Here is a 19,930-nt window from a genome sequence, read left to right on the forward strand (position 1 = left end):
ATCAACCTACAGCCATACTTCCCAACACCTGACAAAATACATCTGCTGATAAACAAACAGCTTTTCCTAGAAACAAATTAAATATTTATGCCATTCTATTACGGATGTAAACACTTCCACATAATTTTCTAGCCGTAGATCAGTACCTTCATTGCAAAACTTAATCGTGCACTGTTCCCTGAAAACTGCTTAAAAGTATGTTTTAGAAACTGTTCACAGAAGGTAATAAACCATACTTAAAGTCACATAAAACTTATAATCATTGTTCCAGTCATTTTAATACTGAAAAACAACTGTGTTCACAAGTCAAACAGCCTTTGCTAACACTACATATGCCCTTCCAGTACCTAATTAGCTGATAATACTCTGGGTGCCTGTAATGCACAATTCAAATGCCTTGCTTACCAATGTGTTTAGCATTCTGCAAATAAGTCTTTGTACCAATTAAATCCCTTGTTATTATGAAAATGCTTTCATACTGTTGTAATAACACAGGATAACACAGTCAATGCTACTCCAATCATGAGGCTATTCTTTGAATAATTGCGGGATTTATGAGTAATCATTGCTAAGGATACACTAGTATTCAGTACAGAGTACACAAAATCTAATAATACCTTTCAAATAAATTTGATTAATGTTACAGTATCCTTCAAGTGAGGCATGTACATAAAAAATCTTCCCGAGCCACTGAGAAGCAGTATTTTACAGTGCAGTAATTTACTGTAGCAATTCCACAGTAATTTACAAGCACAGTAATTTAAAAGTGTATGCAGATAACAAAAGTCTGTTTTTCTTTTCAATATCTGAAAATATTGCTAAATATCAGGTTTGATCCAAGACAAAATTATTAGTCCCATTTTCTCTAAAACAAACAAATTAGGAGAGACTATTCGCTCACAGAAAACTTTTGGGGCAAACTCAGGAATGAGTCCAGATTCCCCACCAGATAAACCAGCAAGACAAGAATGGGCAGTATCTCCAAAGAAACTATAGTTTAGTCCAGTCCTAAACTTTTCTGCTGAAATCACGTATAGTAGAAGAAATACTTCACTCATCATAAAAATAACCAAATACATTACTTACATTCCATGAAAACTCATTAATTTAGGCATTTATCTTACAGTTACCTGAATAAAAAAATATGGAGCTGCAGAGCAAGGGGTTTCTATTCTCAAAAAGATTAACACTAAAATTTAGAACTAGCAGTAACTCTAAGAAAATCTGTAAGACTTCTAATAAATAACTCAACATAAACATCTACAAAGTACAACTAAAGAACAAAATTAAAAGCCCAGCAACTACTAAAAATCTTCAACGCAGTATAGGAATAGAAACATTTTAGAGAGTTATTTCATTAGTAACTTACATATATGGAGACATTTAACATGATTTTCACACGTGGGACTAGCCAAACCTGCAGAAGTCAGTGTGGTAGGGGAGAAACACAGAGGTAGATTAGATCACTTCTTCCAGGGCAAATTAGCCCCAAAATTCCTTCACCTGTGACTCATAAAATGCCCCACCTACCCAAATCCTTCCAGCCTTCTACTATTCACTCCTGGGAACAGCTGAGACAAGTGTCAAGCAGATCCACATGTGTGGATTCTCCCCTCCCCAGTGAGCACACAAGGACAGGCAAAGCTTTCCAACGTGGGACACAAGTTATGCTTCACGAGGGCAGGCAGAATTAACATCCACTTGGATACACAAGGGAAAAACAAAGGACCAAGTACTGAAATCAGTACCTTGAAGAGACAGACACACCCCCCATCTTGCAGATCAGCTCTCTGTGGGCCTTTCTGACACATCATATGTCTGGAGGATTAACTCAGTGATACCTGCAGGGGCCATGCTTGTATTCTGATCATCTTGAAAATTTTCAGGTCCCCTGTGTTGATCTAAGAATACAATATCCATAACTGCTTGGAAAAAAGATAATTTTTAAATTGCACATCAGTGATGTTCAGCTATAATACAAAAGGAAAATGTGAGAATGTTTGCTAAACTGCAGAATATCACTTGGCCAGAAAATGGACACAGACAACTTCAAGCTTATTAGAAAAAGTTATTTGTAAAAATTATTCTCTAAGATATCAATATTTATACGTTACATGCAAAATATAATAAATACATGCAGAGAAAGGAAGTGAAAAATCACAACAAGCTGCTACAGATAAACAAATCTGTTTATTTTTTCCTTCAGAAGACATTGGTTACTCAGGCGAAACACTATTAGCAAATCCTGCCAAAAACAGAAGACTAAATATTCCAGAGATTAATAATAGCTAAACTCTCGCTTCTGGTCTCCTGCCCAGTGAATGCTTTTATAAAGGAACAACAATATTACTATGCCAACCATCACTACATAGCATTGGACTCCACCTCTTCCTTTTTTAAAAAGCAAACTACCCACACACTAAAAAAGAAATATTTACTGGTTTTATTATGTCTCAGTCAGATGGACAAAGCTCACCCAAAAGGCATTAGTATCACCAAGTCAAGCCAGGCAATTCCACATTAACAACAGCATTCAGCAGCATCCTACAGAAATTTATTACAGGCTAGAAAAAGGAATCTTGGCACACAGATATAGCACTAGACAAATAAACAGCAAGATAAGAACAGATGTGAAAAGCTCTTCAGAAAGATAGCTGTTCTCAACAAGTCTTTAATAGAAAAAAAAATCCGAATTTTATTTAGTGCACCCAAAACACATCACTAAATACACTGTACATAAACTGACACTGTGCCTCAGGGGCAGCAGGTTACTGCTAAATAACAAGATTTCTACACAGAGCAAGGGCCTCAAATTACACATTAAGTATCAGATCACAGATCTAACTTCATTCAAACTGGGTTCTTAGCATGGGAAAAAATCTTCACTTTCCCTAGAATGCTGAAATTTTGATTTTTGAATGCTGAAGGTTTGTTTTCTGAATTTGATCAGAAGCTTTCCAAAAATTTTCTCACCACACACTCTACAAGCAATTTGTGGCAATCGACCAGTTCGGAATTCTTACAAAGTTAGAGCATATTATACGGGGGGTTTTTTTCCAAACATGTAAAATTGGTTAAAAAGGTGTTTACCTAAATTATACAAGTACTTTGCATGGAAGGAATTGGTTTTAGCAAAGCAAATATCTTAAAACACTAGATTCCAATCCCTTTCATTACATCCAGGTATCCAGGGAATCACATAAGGTTTTCTTTCTGTTGTTTTATTACACAGGCTCTTTAATATGTGAGGGAAACAAGTACAATTTCATTAAATTACTGAAGAGAAAAGCAGAAGCACCAAATTGGTACAGTTAAAAGGCTCACATTAATAATTTATGACAGCCAGTCTAATCTTTAATGGTAAAATAAGTAAAGCAGATTGTATGTCTGAACTTTTTACTGTTGTTCCACTAATCTACTTGCTTACATACATATAAAGTGTTCTGTCAACATGTGCCACATCCCCAGGCAGGTGACTGTGGAGCAGCTCTACCTTTGCATCCACAGAAAGAGTTCCACAGTGTTTGAAAGTAACCCTTTTCAATTAAAACAATCCTCAATAGCCATTTTTTATCAAGCATACACCACTTGGCATCATCACCAGCACCTCTACCTGTCCACACCTTTACCTTCTCATCCTGAAGTTAAAAGATAAACAACCTTTCTCTGCCTTCCAAGCTGTCACTCTGAAAGCCACCCATGGGCAAAATCATAGCTACAGCAGGAAGTCGTTAAATAAATTAAGTGCATGCCTCAACCCATCATTCGAATTAATGTATATAAAACATGTGCCACAAATAATACCATGAACTGTACTAATAACTTTATCTTAATTTACATTTACTGGTCTAATATTAAAATTACTTTTTTTTTTAATGCAGCACCTGGCAGTAATCATTTATATTACATTTAATTTGTCTATGCAGCACAGCATCATCCAGAAACACAGGCTACAGGAGCAATATGCCAAACACAGCATCTTGAAAAATTTCAGCCTAATTTAACTGTACAGATTTTTTTGGATACCATGTAGACCTCTATTAGGTACCCACATGCAATTCATTTCAACCAACAGGTTCACAGAAGAGCAACTTATTAGATGCAGGTAAAATCACAATCACAAAGAGTAACTCAGACTCTAAGAACACAGAAAATTCTGCTTTGGGTTTCAATTGGTTTTGCTTTTATCAATGTAGTTGATAACAATTAAGCCGCAAAACCTGCATGCCTAAATGACATACTGCAATTTATTTTGATTACAGAGTTTGTTTCGCCATGTGTAACTCGCCAGTCAAAAGCCAAACTCGAAAATCAAAAATGTCTCCTTGGTAACCGAGTCCAGCTTGAGATCCAAAACAAGTCTTTCTCCCGTCCCATTCCCTGGGGCAGCTGAAGGGGCTCCAGTTCCCAGCAGCCAACAGTTTCCTCTGGAGACAGGTACCTGTGTCACTGTGTGTGGATGTGACAGCCAGACCTTCCCAGATGGGGTTATCAGACACTTCTTACAGTCAGACCCATAAACCTGCACCAATGGATTTTGTCTTTGTTCCACTGCCCCAATTCCAGTGGGTTTTGGCACAACCCATGCCCCAGCCACTCCAAGGGTTGTACAAAGGACAATTCCCACTCTCTCGCTTTTTTTCTGGATATGTCTGGTGTTAGATGTTTGTGCTGCTGTGCAGTGAGTGATAGCTGATGAATATCTCCCTAAGTGCACGATGCGAAACTGGATGGAAGGAACCTGTTATTGATGGCACAATACATTACAATGGAATTTTATATAGATCTTATGGATTTCTTCCCCCTTCACCTACGAGCATTATTTCAGAGAGAGTTTTAAGCAAGAGTCAACCTGACTTTTGTTTTAATCTCTCAACTATGACAATATAATTAAGCTGTGAATGATATATCAAAGTGCCATACACAAAGACGAATTGACAGGAGTAATTTTTACTACTCAAAAGCCTCTGGTTTCATATATCATAATATCCTGTAAAGCAACCCACTGACATCTGCTTGACTGTAAAAGCAATAGCTTGGTACAAACCTCAATTAATCCTTCAAACAGGCATATCTGCTCCTGCTTATTACTACCACTGTGTGCATCATTTCAGTTGGAACCTGCACCATTCATTATTTCATTTCTTTATTAACTGCTTAGTACAAATCAGAGGGCAGGACTTGCCATACTCCTGCATGGCACTGTTTCATATGAATGCTCTGACAAATGTTTTGCTTCTTTTGAGGGTGCTGAAGAACAGAACTTGGCATAGTGGTGGACTTGGCAGTGCTGGGTTAATGGCTGGACTCAATGATCATTGAGGTCTTTCCAACTTAAAAGATTCTATATCTGGTTAGGATTCAAACAGGTCTCCTAATTTTTTTTTTATTTTTTTTTTTTTATTAAAGGAAAAAAAAGGAAGGGAAGATTTGTATTCAAGCTCTCATTGTTTCTCACTTTATTTCTCCTTTTGAAGCTTTTTAGAGCTGGAGAGGATCTTAGTTTTGCACCTACAAGAATGAGAACCTCATTTTCAGCTAGGATCCTCAGGTACTGCTGTAATGCAATTATTATTATTATCATCACCATCACTATCAGCCCAATCAATCTCAGTATGTGCTTCTAATGAGTTCGTGTCTTAGGGCATTTAATGTTCAGGCTATTTTTTGTTGGTTTTTTGTTGTTAAATAACCCTTCTTTGCAGCAAATAAATTGAAAGCTTGATCCAAAAAAATTAGTATTTAGAGAGCAATTATGAAAAATCTGATTAGAGCAAAACATCATCAAGAAGAGAAGATTAATCTAACTCGTTTGGGGGGTGAATTGTATTTGCTGGGTTAAGAGATATGACTTGGCCAAGAGGCAATTTTCTTCTGCCTTTGCTTCTTCTGTAGAAGAATAAAATAATTTCTTTGAAATAAATAAATTATAAAGAAAATATTAAATACTCTCCCACAGAGACCACGTGTGGAAGGAATGCTTGCTATTTAAATGGCTGTTTTGGTAAAACAGAAATTCAGGAAATTTGTTTTCTGCACATTCCTGTGAGATTCATTACACCAAATCTCCCTGCCTTCCTACAAGAACATGAGGGACGATTCTTTCTTGGCCATCAGGTGCCAGAGAACTTCCACCTTGAAAAAAAAAACAAACAACCAAACTTAATTTGTTCTTGTCTGATAAAATACTCTGCTACAGAAGTCCCAGCTGTGAATAATGACCATTCAACCATATGAATCAGCCCTTAGAGTGTGACTGGATTTGCAGTGATAGACCCATTTTCAGCTGCATGTTTGCAAGTTTTGTATCGGAGCCACCATTTCCAAGGCAAGCATATAAAGAAAAGTGAAGGTGAAAACTTTTTCATTATCTTAGAAGACAGCCTATTACCCATATCACTTTCTCAGATATCCATCCATCCACACCTAATGAGTCCTATGATTTAGTCAGAACACATTCATAAAGATGATTCATAGCTGTTATGCAGCCACTTGATGTTAATAGCAAAGCTGATGTCTTAAATCACAGCTGTTTCCCTATGATAGCCAAGGGGCAAGGCAATACTCTGGAAAACACAGGAAAGAATTTATCAGAGTAGCTTTACAAAAGCAACATTTATGGGAAAAATGTAAAGCAAAACATGAGGGTCGAAAGTACTATAACCAAATCACTAAACAGTACAGATACTGTATAACTAAGAAGTTAGTAGTTATTGGTCCTCCCTGTGTATATGCTAATATTGCCAAAAATTTACTATATCTAGGTTTAAAACTCCTATATTTCATTTTATCTATAATCTGGTTTTGATGTCCCATAAAGATGCCTAATAACCTATATATCCTTAATAACAAAAGGCAAGTAACGTGTCATTCTTTCCCATATTAGTAAGTATTTAAACACAACTGAGAAGAGTAAATTTTAACCAAAAACAAGTGTAAGGCAGTTCAAGAGATTTGCTGATTTTCAATCATATTGACTAAAGAACAGGCCATGCAGTATGTTAAGAGTGCTACTACTAAGCCAGAAATACCACGTGACTCAGTGTCTTCAGGAAAACTACTTTCATCCTTCAATTTTAGCTGGTTATTAAAATCCTCTGGATCACAGAGCATACAGGTTGTTACAGGGCTGAATTGTCTCTATGTACGTCCCACTCAGATGCAATTTGACCCAGAAACACTTAATCTATGTAGGTTGCAAACTCTGGAGTTTTAAAGAATATTGTAGCTTTACAGCCAGGGAGGCAGGAACTCAAGTAAATTTGGCATCACCCAAAAGATAATAATTAGGCACAAGATACCCATCAGCTCTTGGAAGTCTCTTAGCAGATCCACAGATATAGAGATGTTGCAGCATCAAACTCTGGTTAGAAACAGGTACATTTTTAACTGGAACCAACAATCCCCGCTGTTTCACTTGCTCTCAGCAGGACTCCAGTTGCCTTACCCATCACTATCAAATACATCTAAATGAATCCAGCAGGATTTCTGAGAAAGCAGTGAATGGGCTGTGATTTTGCAAAGCGCTCGCCTGATTCCTGCCTCCATTCTTCTGGCCAGTAATTTTAACAATAGGAATACCAAACTCAAGCTCCCATTACCAACCAAATTATTTTTTTTTAACAAGGAATAAAATGACTGCCAAACTAGGAAAAAAAAAAATACGGAGACGAGAACATAATGTGCATACACCCAAGCACAGTGGAATAATTGCATACATAAAGTAGGTCAACTACAGGTATAGATTTCTTTTAAGATGATCCAAAAAGGTATGAGACATTGCATGTGAAGGCACGCTCCAAAAGAATTCCCAACTGCAAACAGGCTTGTCTTACTCAAATCAAGGGAGGCAAAACTGAAACCACCTACCCTAAGGAGCTTCCACTGGAAAGCAGGTCTTATTTCCCAACTTGCTCGCTGGAAAGCTGCTGTGGAATAACCGGAGTGACAGCCGAGCACATGTCACACAACTACTTCTTTGTGATATTTTTGTCAGGTGATTTGTAACCAGGAGCCTGGATTGGATAGGAAATTATCTTCTTTACAACTACTGCCTGGTGTTTTGCATTAGAAGAAGTTGCCATTCAAAACAGAGAAATAAAGCAATTGGTGCCTTCCTGGTAGCAAGCTCAGAAGTTTTCTATTAATATTTAGATTTGTAATGTGATTTTCAATGCAAAGCTAAGCCTGTGTATCCAAAACAAAAAGGTGAAAGGAGGTCAAGAACTACCCTGTTAAAAACAAGCCTCCCATTTCAGGGGGAAGGGGAGTTACTTCTAAAAGGAAAAAAATGTCTCACAAAGAAATTGCTGATGGCTCTTGGGCACCAGTGGATCAGTTTGATTAGTGGGTTTTGGTGGAGACATAAGAAAAGACATGCACACACATGCAGATTTCCTCCAGCTGCTAAATGCACATGAAGATTTTTAATTTATAGATGTTTTCAGCTATCAGGAGTCTTTTAACCTTGTGAAACTCTTGTAATTTTCTTCCTAATTTTTAAGAAATGACTTTGAAAGAGAGATGTTGGAATTGGAATCGACAAGCCTCAAGCAGGCCAGCAGGAGAGCCTTTCATTTCTGAAGTGCTGAAACATTAAGTTTATAATGAGAAACTCATGCTAATCCTAAAGAAACCTGAAGTTTCCCCCTCAACTACACACACAGCTCAAAAAGAAGGTGCACACAAGTTTAACACAAACCCTGGAAATCTGCATTTCCCAGTCAGAGGATCACACACAGACCCTCTGACCACATGCTCGAACTCCAGGGAGGGGTCAGCTCAAGTGGGACATTTTGTTACAAGCAAGCATTAATCTGCCCTGGGAACCCCAAAAGTGGGAGAACACAGACTCCTGAAGGCGTCTGGCCTCGGGGAAGGAATGATAAACTCAGAGTTCAGGAAAACCTCTCACCTCTCCACTCCATCGCGCACCACGTCCTCTCTGAAGCAAAGCCAGACAGAGACAGATGAGCAGTCACCTCTTCAGCAGAAGGGATATTCCCTCCTCCCTACCTGTGGGAAGCAGCCAGGAGACATCGCTGTGCACGGGGATTTCTTGTCTAAAGCTCCTGCATGGAAAGCTCACAGACAAACTGCTGCCACCGCTCTGGGGTGGGAGTCTCCTGACGCATGAAATCCCGCATGTGTTGGCAATCCTGGCCCGGAGCCTCCAGGGGAATGAACATGATCTTCCTGATAAGAATATGTATTAAATAAAAATGCACAACTTCCCATGGTTGGGAAGTTCTCTACTCCCTCCTCCACCCAAACCCCCAAATCTATGGATATTAAGGAACTGTAAACATGGTTAGAGGTCATTGCACATGTTTCTCTCCCTGGTGAACAGCACCTTTATTAGCACGAGAGGAAGAAAAGATTGAAACAAAACAAAGCAAACTACTGAAGAACAACCTGTCGATGTAAATTAATGGAGTTTTGGGACGATCCAGGAAAGTTCCTGAAGTTTCTTTCTCCTCTTTATAATGTCATGCTTCTAATTTACTTCATTTATATTAATAAACACTGGATTACACAACTATTAATCTAGTTGAGAACTGCACTAAAGCTCACTAAATCTGCCTCTACTTATTATGATTAATGGTCCAAAACGATCAGCTTCCCAAATTAACAACCCAGAGCAACTGGTATAGGATAAAGGATATTTTTCTTAGTAAACAGGTTCTTCAGTCTTTTTAGTTAATGAAATGTTGAGCAGTCCATTCAGTAGTATTACATTCCAATTCAGCATGACTACCTATTTACGTGGATTTGCATTGATTATGCTGCCACTATGTATTTATTTAAGATTCATTATTTTTCAATTGCACTAAAACTTTGTCCCATGCTTACTTAAATACAGCAGAAACAGATCTTAAAGAACTGAGTGCCTTGGCCTTATTCTTCTTCTCACTCTATCCAGAGCTTGTACTATGGCTTTTTCTTTTATTACTATGCTTACTATTCACCAATACCAACTTTCAAAGGACAAGTTCTCCATTTAATACCTAAGCTTTGCAAAACAGTGTCCTAACACATCAAAGATTTATTAACAAACAAGAAAAAAATATAACCACAAAAATACTATAGGAATTACTGTTATTATGTGTTCCTCCATTACTTCTGTGATTACTACTCCAAAATCTGTTATTTGACAGATTTTTAAAGAATATTACAGGAAGCTGATCATGATGCTAAGTTAATTATACCATTTACAAGAGACTATAAGGAGAGTCTTATCAATTCCACAAAGAAAGTATCAAATATTTTCAGTCCTAATACCCTTAGATTTGGTTTCCTACATTGGCAGTTCTACCCAACAATCACTGAAGACAGTGAGCCAAAATCAACTCACAAATATGGTTGGAGAAAAGTAGCTGAAAATAAGAAAATAACGGTAAGGTCATCCTTTACCATCCTCAAACTAAAAAAAGCTTCTCCCACCACAACACAAGGCATCTAGTAAGGACCACACCTACTACACTGATTTACAAAGAAGACAATATGCCCCCCAAGCATCAAGACACACTGATATGAGCTAAGAGAAAGAGAAAGCCTTTCAATAACACTCGAATGGCAGTTTCCTTTGCCATCTAAGACACATTGAAACTTCAGCATCTTCTCTCCTAAACAAGGATTGATTCCTTTCTCAGTGTATTTTCACCAGCAGTCTTTTTTCCTCCAACATCTCTCATCAGTAAGGCTTTTATTTAATTTTCTTCCTTGAACTAAAAACATGAACAGCCCTGCATGGAAAATTAAGCCCTGCAGAACATAATGAGAGACTTTCCCACAGCTGCAGGGAGCTTAAGGGATTGTTCATCAGGAATTATACTTCAAACTATGTTGATATGGTCAATGCCATAGGGATGAAATATGTGTCCCAAGAGTGGCAAAGACCACTGATGTTTCTGGTTTGTCCATGAAAACCCATTCCTAGGACTGCTGGAATATTATTCATCAATGGGCTTCTATGGCAGATATACAAATGGCCATGGCTTTTATTTCTTTTGCTCTTGTCTTCTGGCGTTATAATGTGCAATACTGTTGTGGTGGTTGGTCTTCTACTGCAGCTCTCACGTTTCTTTGGGGTATTTTTTGCTGGCTATGACACATGGAGAAACATGTAGTAGTTCCTCAGCAGATCCTCCTGGACCAGGCATTGACTACACCCCTCCATACCATTTTCCCAAGGGAAATGCCACATATTTCATAGTCCCTGCAGGTCCTGTTTCCCTATTTGTAGCAAGTTTATATTAATTCAGAGGAGATTTTCTCTGACACAGGATTGAGAAGAAAATATAGAAGTCCTACTTTCAAATAGGTATTGAAAAGCTAACAGAACCCTCAACACTGTTGGTGAAGAACTTGCTCCCACTTGAAGATTCCTCTTATAAATTTCAAACTACATGCCCAGTTTAAACAAGTTTGTGTTCGGTACTTCTGTCATCATCCGAGTTATTAACATTCGTTCTTTAATACACGTGAGTAACCAAGACAGCAAAGATTAAAAGGGAAAGTCAATAGCTAAAACAACTGGTTTGGCAGCTGCATGGAAGAAATAGGAGTGGTTCAACCACTAAATTCTCACATATGAGTCTGGGAATGCCCTGCAGAAGACTACTTAGGACACACTACTGGCTGGTGTGTGGGAAACCTAAGCACAAGGCTGTTTCAACATGAGAGGTGCAGCTGAACGCTCTTCAAAGCAATTGTGAAAGCCATGCAAAACCCACTCAGTTCTATTTGGAAGGTTATTGGGAAATGGCAAATTACTCAGAGCTGCGTGGTTTTCCTTCTGCTGCCGTTGCTCAAAATGCCACAGCTTGTATCTAACCTGAAAAACCTCAAAAATACTTTTGATACTTGGAAAAACTTACCAAATGCAACCCAGATATTGTCACACTGTGATCACCGCTCTGTGAGACGAAAAGTGAAGATGAAAAGTGAACAAAAACTCCTTTAAGTGAAGGAATTGCACCATATCCATAACTAGAAGTTATAATGCAATTGAAAGTGATGTGATACTGTGTTTTGCAGGTTCCAGAGCTGCAGAGGGGAGAGGGAGCATGGAAGACATTGCTGCTAATGCTGGAAAGCATCTAATATATAATGCTGTAATTAAGCCTCATGAAACTGACCTAAATATTTAACTCTCTTCTTATTCTGACTGTTCCATTCTACGGAACGTGATTCTAACATCTTTTCTGTGGGGAAAGAGGTAAAAAGAAAATTGCCAGTTTTACTCAGAGGTGATTGGGCTTACTTTCCTCTTTCTGAAACTATGCTTTCCTTCCCTTACTGTAACAGTAGAATCTGGAAGAACATTTTAATCACTTCTGTGACACTCCAACTAGTCGTTTCACTTACCTTTCCTGAACTAGTAAGAAATTCACATCATACTGAAGAGTAAAACCACCTGAATTTTATCTGCTTTCATGTCTCAACAAGAAATTTCATACAACTCTATCCATCTGAAGTGACCTTGCACAGTCTAGAGCCTTACTGATATATTTCTTAGCTCAGACTGAATCAGCAAGAACAGACCCACTTGCAGATACCCTGAAGACTAGAAAATTGTAGTTTGCTCCTGTGCACGTACAAGATAAACATAATTTGTGAAAGCGTTCATGTGTATAAGATTTCCCAAGGCCTCATGTGACACAAGTTCATAAAACATATTTGTGCCTGATGGCATATATTTTATATCACCACCACTCACCTCTCCTCTGTTACCATGAATTTTCATCAAGGGAAGAAGGTTTAAAACATGTAAGAAGTATTTTAGTTGTAGCTGATTGGGTGAAGGTGATCTTGAGTTACTTGTGTGTTTGCCCCATTAAGACTCCTTTACTAATAGCACCAAGAAAAGACAACAATATCAAGTAACACTTCTGGAGTGACATTCTTGCTAATGGTGTCTGTTTAAAAATGTCCCCAGAGCTAAATTTCACATTAGCAATTAAATTGAGGGGATCAAGAAGAGGAGCTTAAAGAAAAAAAAAAAAACCAAACAAATCCTGAGAACCCACTTAGACCAATAAACTAATTCAGTAATACGAAAGCCCTCTTCTTTTTATTTTGCAATCTTTTGTAAGGGGTTGTCCTTATTTAGGTGCCATGCTAAAAAATATTATCACTAGAGGACAATATATGATACAGGCATTGCTACTGTGAGCACCAGGTTTTGATCTGACTCCCCAGTCTGTAATGCAGAGAATTCAGGGAAAATATAATTTACTGCAAAGACAATGTCATGCTGGGTTTTGGACCTCTCACTGAATAGGAAATACACATCCCCACCGGATTCCTGACAACTTCCATACAAAATTCTCGCTGATTGTAAAAAGAAAACCCTGATACAGAAAAAGAGACAGTCTATAGGGTTCCCAATCAATACACTCCAACGATGTAATTGCATATGTCCATGTTTTCTACAGATAACTGAAAAAAGGGTCCATTTTGTTCTCACATCTGGGAGCCAATTAAGCCACATTCAAGACACTAGAAACTGCTGTGACATACAAAGTCTAGGAGCAACAAAACCTTGAAAACTTTGGAATCTGTTCACACTGAGAAAAGTCAGTGCAAAGTTTCTTTTTTAGAAAAAATAAAAAATTATCCTGCTAAATTTACATTATACAACTGTACCACATGCCCACTACTGAACAATGAGAACTGACAAATGCTCAGTGCAAGCTTTTACATTTCACAAATAGGAATTTATTTTTGAAGAGACAGTCTTACATTATTTCCTACCTTCAACATCCTATTCAGTCTTAAGAGTTTTAAAACACCCCCTCTTAGGTATCCCTAAGCCAGGATGAAAGGAAGAAACACCAAAACAGACAAAAGCAAAAGATCTTTCAAACGGACAAGGTTTGCAATTCTCCATGCAGAGAGAAAATGACAACCCTGAAGGTAGAAATTGGTTAGATAAAGGATGCAAATAGTGCAGGATTGAAAGGCCTAGTAAAGAGTAAGAAATATCATCTTGATGCTCATAACCTGCATTTTATAAGACATTCCTTGAATGAAAGGATCATTTCTTAGAGATATTCATTTTAAGGCTCCCTCAAAGAAGACTGATCTCTTGAGAAACTAGATTATAGAGAAATATAATATATTTTAAAAGAATAATAAATAATTTTTTTGCAATCACCTTATGGCATCCAGTAGGTTTTTACCTATTAGAAAAAGTTGGCAAAGTGAGGATCACAGAGACACAAAAATTCCTTGCAGGTATCTCCCCGTGCCATGCACAGGTCTCTCAGGTTAGTTACAGAAGCAGCCTCCTGACTCCAGGTTAGACTGTGTTCCACCTTGAGCTGCAGGTGAAGATTATGGTTCACCCACAGTGAAGTTCATCATGTAATTTCTCACCTAGGTAATGTGGAATAAACATTTTTGAAAGAGGTAAATCGCTCTTATTTTTAAAGTAAGTCTCCCACAGACTGCTGATACAATAGAATAGTGTGCATCCTTAGTGCCACACTTGCTAATCACAGGTCTTCAATTCACAGAACAGGACACTTAATATCCCTCCTCCACTACCACAACTAGTGCATTATTGAGATTTTCTGAGAAAAACTGTTTTCTTTCAGAAAGCACTGGTTCTTAAAAAAAAAGGGGAAGAAGTTTCTCAGAAAGGCATTCTAAAAACCTCACTATGAGGTTTCACATTCTGGGGAAAGTGCTGAAGGTTTCCACAGGAGCACTACAATGCCTGAGGTGGGTGCTCTCTCCCTTCACTTTCCACATCATCCCATGGTAGAAAAAAGGTGGGGATTGGTGGGGAGTGAGGGAGAAACATTTCCTGAGCATCTCTAATTACAGGCACCACTACCATCAAAGAGAGGTTTAATTGGCCTGATTCTTATTTTAGCCTTCTCTGTTCACTCCTATTTAACAATTACTGAAAGACATCATGCTGTTGGTCTTGAAATTATTTTTAGGTACCATTAGAAGCCTGGTGTTAGCAAAAATTCTTAATTTAATTTGTCACAAAGAGAGTAATGAACATACTCGAATAAGGAAGACTCAACACTGACAAAAACAGAGGGAAAAGTGAAAGCTCATCAAGCCATATTATGAAAATCTACAAATCTCCCACCAATGAAAAGGTGCCCAGTGAACACAGTTCAGGTTTGTTGTGTCACTCTTGCAATATTTTAAGGCTACTACCTATCATCAAGCTGGGAAAAAAAATGCAAATCTAACCTAACTCCTGACAGGTTTATGATGTATTTGCTTCTAGGCTGCTCCTCTACAGCTCTAGGTAAACCCAAAAGAAGAGTGCCAAGCTGTAATACTGGGAACTATTTCTCATAGAAATTATGTGGCGTTTGAAGCATCAGGTAGGGCCAGCACACCCCAACCCTGGAGAACATTATTTAAACATATACACACAAAAAATTATCCTAAAGAAAACAAACCCAACCGTCTAGAAGGTATGAGTAAGCTATTCTCTAACATTTGTGAGTGCTACAGAAAACCATATACACATAAGCTTTACTATTGTCTGCAGGAAGATGGTAACCTCTATCATAAGGGCTAAAGAGAGGAGACTGAGGCAGAATATAAATATTGGGAAACACAAAGCTCTACACAGCATCCCAAAGTGCTACAGGAAAATACTCATTTATAATTAAAGTCTCGTGTGCTGCAAAATGGACGGTGGCAGAACTGAATCTGATAGTGCTGTAAAATTCCAAGAGGCAGCCTTCATGGATTCAATATGCTAGCAAAAATATTTGGATTTAATTTCCTGCTGTCAAAGTTAGTACCAAAATCTAGAGGTAAATGAAAAACATGTATATGTCACCGTTAGAAAAAAAGTTCTACCTTTATGTCTCCAGAGGGTTTTTTTTTAAATTCTCTTTTCTTTTTTTTTTTTTTTAAATAAAGCCACACTACTCGAGAACTACAAAAGACATTCTCAGTCACTTTTTTAAAAAGTCAAACTTTCCAGGGTATGACTAAGATTGTTACAAATCGCTTAAAAATGTTGCACAACAAAAGTATCTATTAAATCAAAAGAGCTTTTATCATAAGAACTAAAAATTTCAGTTGGGGGTTCTTTTAACAGAAGAATAAAAACAAAACTATGAGTACCAGAAGAAAAACAAACCCAGGAACTTTTCAGTTCTCCGTTAGTCATCTCCTAGGTTTATTTCATTTCTGAGATAAAGTTCCACTGAAAATTTATAAAAGCTGGGCATTTATCATTTGTCCAAATATTTATGACATACAGTGGCAAGGCAGGTTATAATCTAAGTCTGGATTTCCTGTTGCACTTCACCAGTAAATCCCGTCTCCTGAATGGTGGAAAAATTATCTCTAAAATCTGAATTTGCTATGACTAAGTGAAAGTTGGACCAGTTTCTTGGTGATGAGTGAATGAGACAAATGCAGTCAGCTGGAGTCAGGTCTGATGCAGTTGTAGTATGGCTGATTTTATCTCTACTTAAGCCTCTTAGAATGAGATTTTATGATGTAAAAACACCACAAAGTTTTTGAAGTGGGGATTTACTTGCTAACACTGATAGGTTTGGTTGTTGTTGTTTTTTTAATTTAACCTGTAATTTTTCTGCTGCTTTCTCTATATATTGGTATTCTATTTTGTGTTTACTTGTACTGACCAAATAATATAGTTTTATTCTTTTCTTTAATGCTTCAATGTGAATACTGTTGTATTTTGCATGACATTTCACTGGAGCTAAATGGGTGAGATTTTTAAGCACTGTATTCCATGGCATAGAAGACAGAGTGTAGTCTGTCACTGGATAAGGCAGCTGAGATGGCAGCACTCTCCAAGTGAAGGGGACACTTCTCCACCCCAAACACACACTCGTTGATAATATGAACTCTGTGAGCAGAGGAGCTGTACTGGAGGGATGTGAGATCCAGGAAAAGCAGAGGAGAATGGAAGGGGTGGGAGGGAGGAGCAAGACAAATCAAAAACTGTGAAGCAAAGGGTCAAGATTGCAGCCAAAACAGAATCACAGATCAGTCTGGGTTGGAAGAAACCCTTAAAAGTCATCTAGTCCAACACCCCGACAATCAGCCCACAAATTTTGGTAGGGAGTATGAACTGTGAGCAAATCAATTCTGCTTACGTTCTCCAAAAAGCAGAAGAAATACTACACATTATTTGTCACGTACACAAGGCATCTCACAGGATTAAAAAAATTAATCCCCTTGGAAAACCCTTGGATTCAGAATAGATTTTTGATCAAACCAGATGAAAACACTTATGTGGCCTTTGTTACTTTGGCATTTTCTAAAAAAAAAAAACTCAAATCAAATAAAAACTTCCAAACGAATTAGCAGGCAAAGTTACATGAAACTCTAAGCAAGACAAGAAAAGCCAGAAACTGCATTATACAATGTTACAATTAATCATTAATACAGAGTAACACTTAATATATTTCCTTTGAAGATCGGTGTTATGGGAAAATGCTCGTGATAGAAAGCCTCGGGTAATTGCAGCCAGCAGGTGATTTAGCCTGAGGAGCTGGAATCAGGAAGACCTTTGTATTATTATTATTTCTTTGTAAGAGATCAGAAGACAATGTCTCGAGTTAACACAACATAACTTCAAAGTACAGGTAAGGTTGTGCTGGGGAGGAAAAACAGTGCAGGGAATCTCAGCAACCACCAGCAGATCCAGCAGAGGCTGGAGCCATCGGCCAGGAGGATGCTGTTACAGGAAAGCTCTCAGGAGGCATCCAAAGACACTTAAGGCCCAGAACACAAGGTGATTAAACCAATTATTTTCTCGCATGAACAATGCTACTTCTCTGTACATGCCTGGAAATTACACGTTGAGTTTCACAACATCTGTAGCGTTTTCTAAAACACAGTGAGTGTTTGTGACTAATACATCTTAAAGTAATTTTAGAATTTGGAAATTGATTGAGAGAGATACCCTTATGAAATGAGTTACAGGAGACCACATGACATACAACACAGAGATTCCTTGAAATTTTCATTGAAAAACAGTTACTTTCCTCCAGAAATGTGACTGACTGCACAAAACACAAATGAGCTTCTGGCTTATGAGGGAAATGCTCTGACTGAATTTCCCAGGAGGCTTTACCATAGCTTATATGAAATATTCCATTGATATTTATATCTGTGACTAAACTATGACAACCATTATTTCCTCAGCTTCTAGTTACAAAGGAGATTCTTTCGAATCATATCCCGCTGTATTTGGATGGATTGTGACATTTGGGGACATGGTTCAGTGGTGGACTTGGCCCTGCTGGGTTAATGGCTGGACTCAATGGTCTTAGAGGGCTTTTCCAGCCTAAATGATTCTATTCTTCGGGGGGGGGGGGGAACAAAAAAAGTTTCATGCAGGTTGTGATGTGTCATAAATTAAAATGAGTTATTATAAGTACTTCCATATATAATTTGCCCATTTAGGGAGAAGTTCTTGACTTATTAAGAAGAAATTTTCAGGGATTTGGTGGTTCTGGGTATTCCAGCCAACATCTCTCTTCCCAGCAACCAGTGCCCAGTGCAAACATCTAAGGGGTATCATGAGGAGGTTAAGGAGGATGTTTAAATATTTCATTAAATTAACTTCTCTCTGCTTGAAGGCATTTCTTTCAGCTGTACAGTCAGTAAAATTTAGAAACTAATACCAATCCTTATGCAATTTTAATTTGACTGATGTGATGAAAGGAAAAAGTATAATTTATCATGCAGTAAATTCACTTTCACATAGTCATGTGGTCTTTTCCCTTCATCCAGGCACCCTTTGGTTAAGAAGCATTGCAATTCAGTCACCTGCTTGGAGCTGCTGCAGCGATACCTGGTGTAGCACAGTTGCCAGAAGTAATGCTGGTGGGTTTGGGTAAAAATTGAATGAGAGGTTGAACAGGTGCTTTATTTAATGTGTGTCTTATGGGGTGCGAACACGTAACAGCAAAAAACTCCAAACAAAAAATGCCACACACAAATCACACCAATTAGTAAAGAGCTGGATTTCAAGCAGCTATTTTCCATCTGGATCAAATTTGTCCTTCATACATTTTTTTTTTAAATTAAAAGGGTAGGTCACTGGGTATTGCTGGTGAAGCTCAGCACAACACAAGACTAAACCAAAAAAGCACAGTGCTTTCTTTGGGCAGAAGAAGACTTTTATGTTAGTTTGACTGTTGTTGATAACCACCAGGAAAATGTCTGTCAACCCACCAAAGAATTAATATCCAGCTAGACAATACTATACAGTCCTTGAGAGTTCAGTAAACTGAAAGTGATGTGGCCTCCACTGAAATGCAGTTGTGTGTGAGCCCCAGAGCAGAATTCAAGAGAAATGCCAGGACACTTGCAGGGATAAAGAGTGACAGGGAATCTTTGAAAATAAACCCAGATTTTGTCCAAAGACCAACACAGTTAAAATTCATGCAAAAACCTTCAATGATTAATTTTACAAGACAAAAAGCACAATGCCAATGACAGAAGAGAACAAAAACCTGAACCACTCCTATGGTGCATGATGTGCACAGAGCATCTGAAACACTTCAGGATACCTCTGCAAGTGGATTAGGAATTACTGTTTCATGAAGTTCCCTACTACTTCCTCTATCAATCTTTTCTTTGGCTTCTTTTTATTTTCCCTCTACTCTCCCTGGCAGAGGTAGCTATCTATCCACATACAGCTAACACACACAGAATCACAAAAGCCCCACGGCAGCCCAACAATGCTTTTTCCTCACGTTGCGTATAAAAGCAGCCTTTTATTCACACTAGCATTACAAAGCAATCCAGCATTTAGTTACTCTCTTACCAGTCCTTTTATCATTATTACTTCAGACATGCTGGCTGATGCTATCAGCTTTAAAGACCCTGTTCCCCAGGTTGTCTGTGTGCAGTTTATAAATCTGCTTTGGATTATATTGATTTACTAATTGACCAA

The 19,930-nt window shown here is 38.0% G+C and overlaps 1 protein-coding gene across 8 annotated transcripts in view; it reads right to left on the reverse strand.

The window, feature by feature from the left end:
* Positions 1-19,930, reverse strand: part of NAALADL2 (N-acetylated alpha-linked acidic dipeptidase-like 2) — a 469,384-nt gene that overhangs the window by 286,489 nt on the left and 162,965 nt on the right. The window contains exon 1 of one of the 8 annotated variants that reach the window (XM_017827779.1): positions 7,870-7,931. The exons of the other annotated variants lie outside the window; for them this stretch is intronic. The gene's annotated coding sequence lies outside the window, so the exon portion shown is untranslated. Of the gene's footprint in view, positions 1-7,869; positions 7,932-19,930 lie in introns of those variants that run through there. 8 annotated transcript variants of the gene reach the window in all.

Source organism: Lepidothrix coronata, unplaced genomic scaffold (assembly GCF_001604755.1).
Source record: "Lepidothrix coronata isolate B3197 unplaced genomic scaffold, Lepidothrix_coronata-1.0 Scaffold142, whole genome shotgun sequence".
Classification (NCBI taxonomy): Eukaryota; Metazoa; Chordata; class Aves; order Passeriformes; family Pipridae; genus Lepidothrix; species Lepidothrix coronata.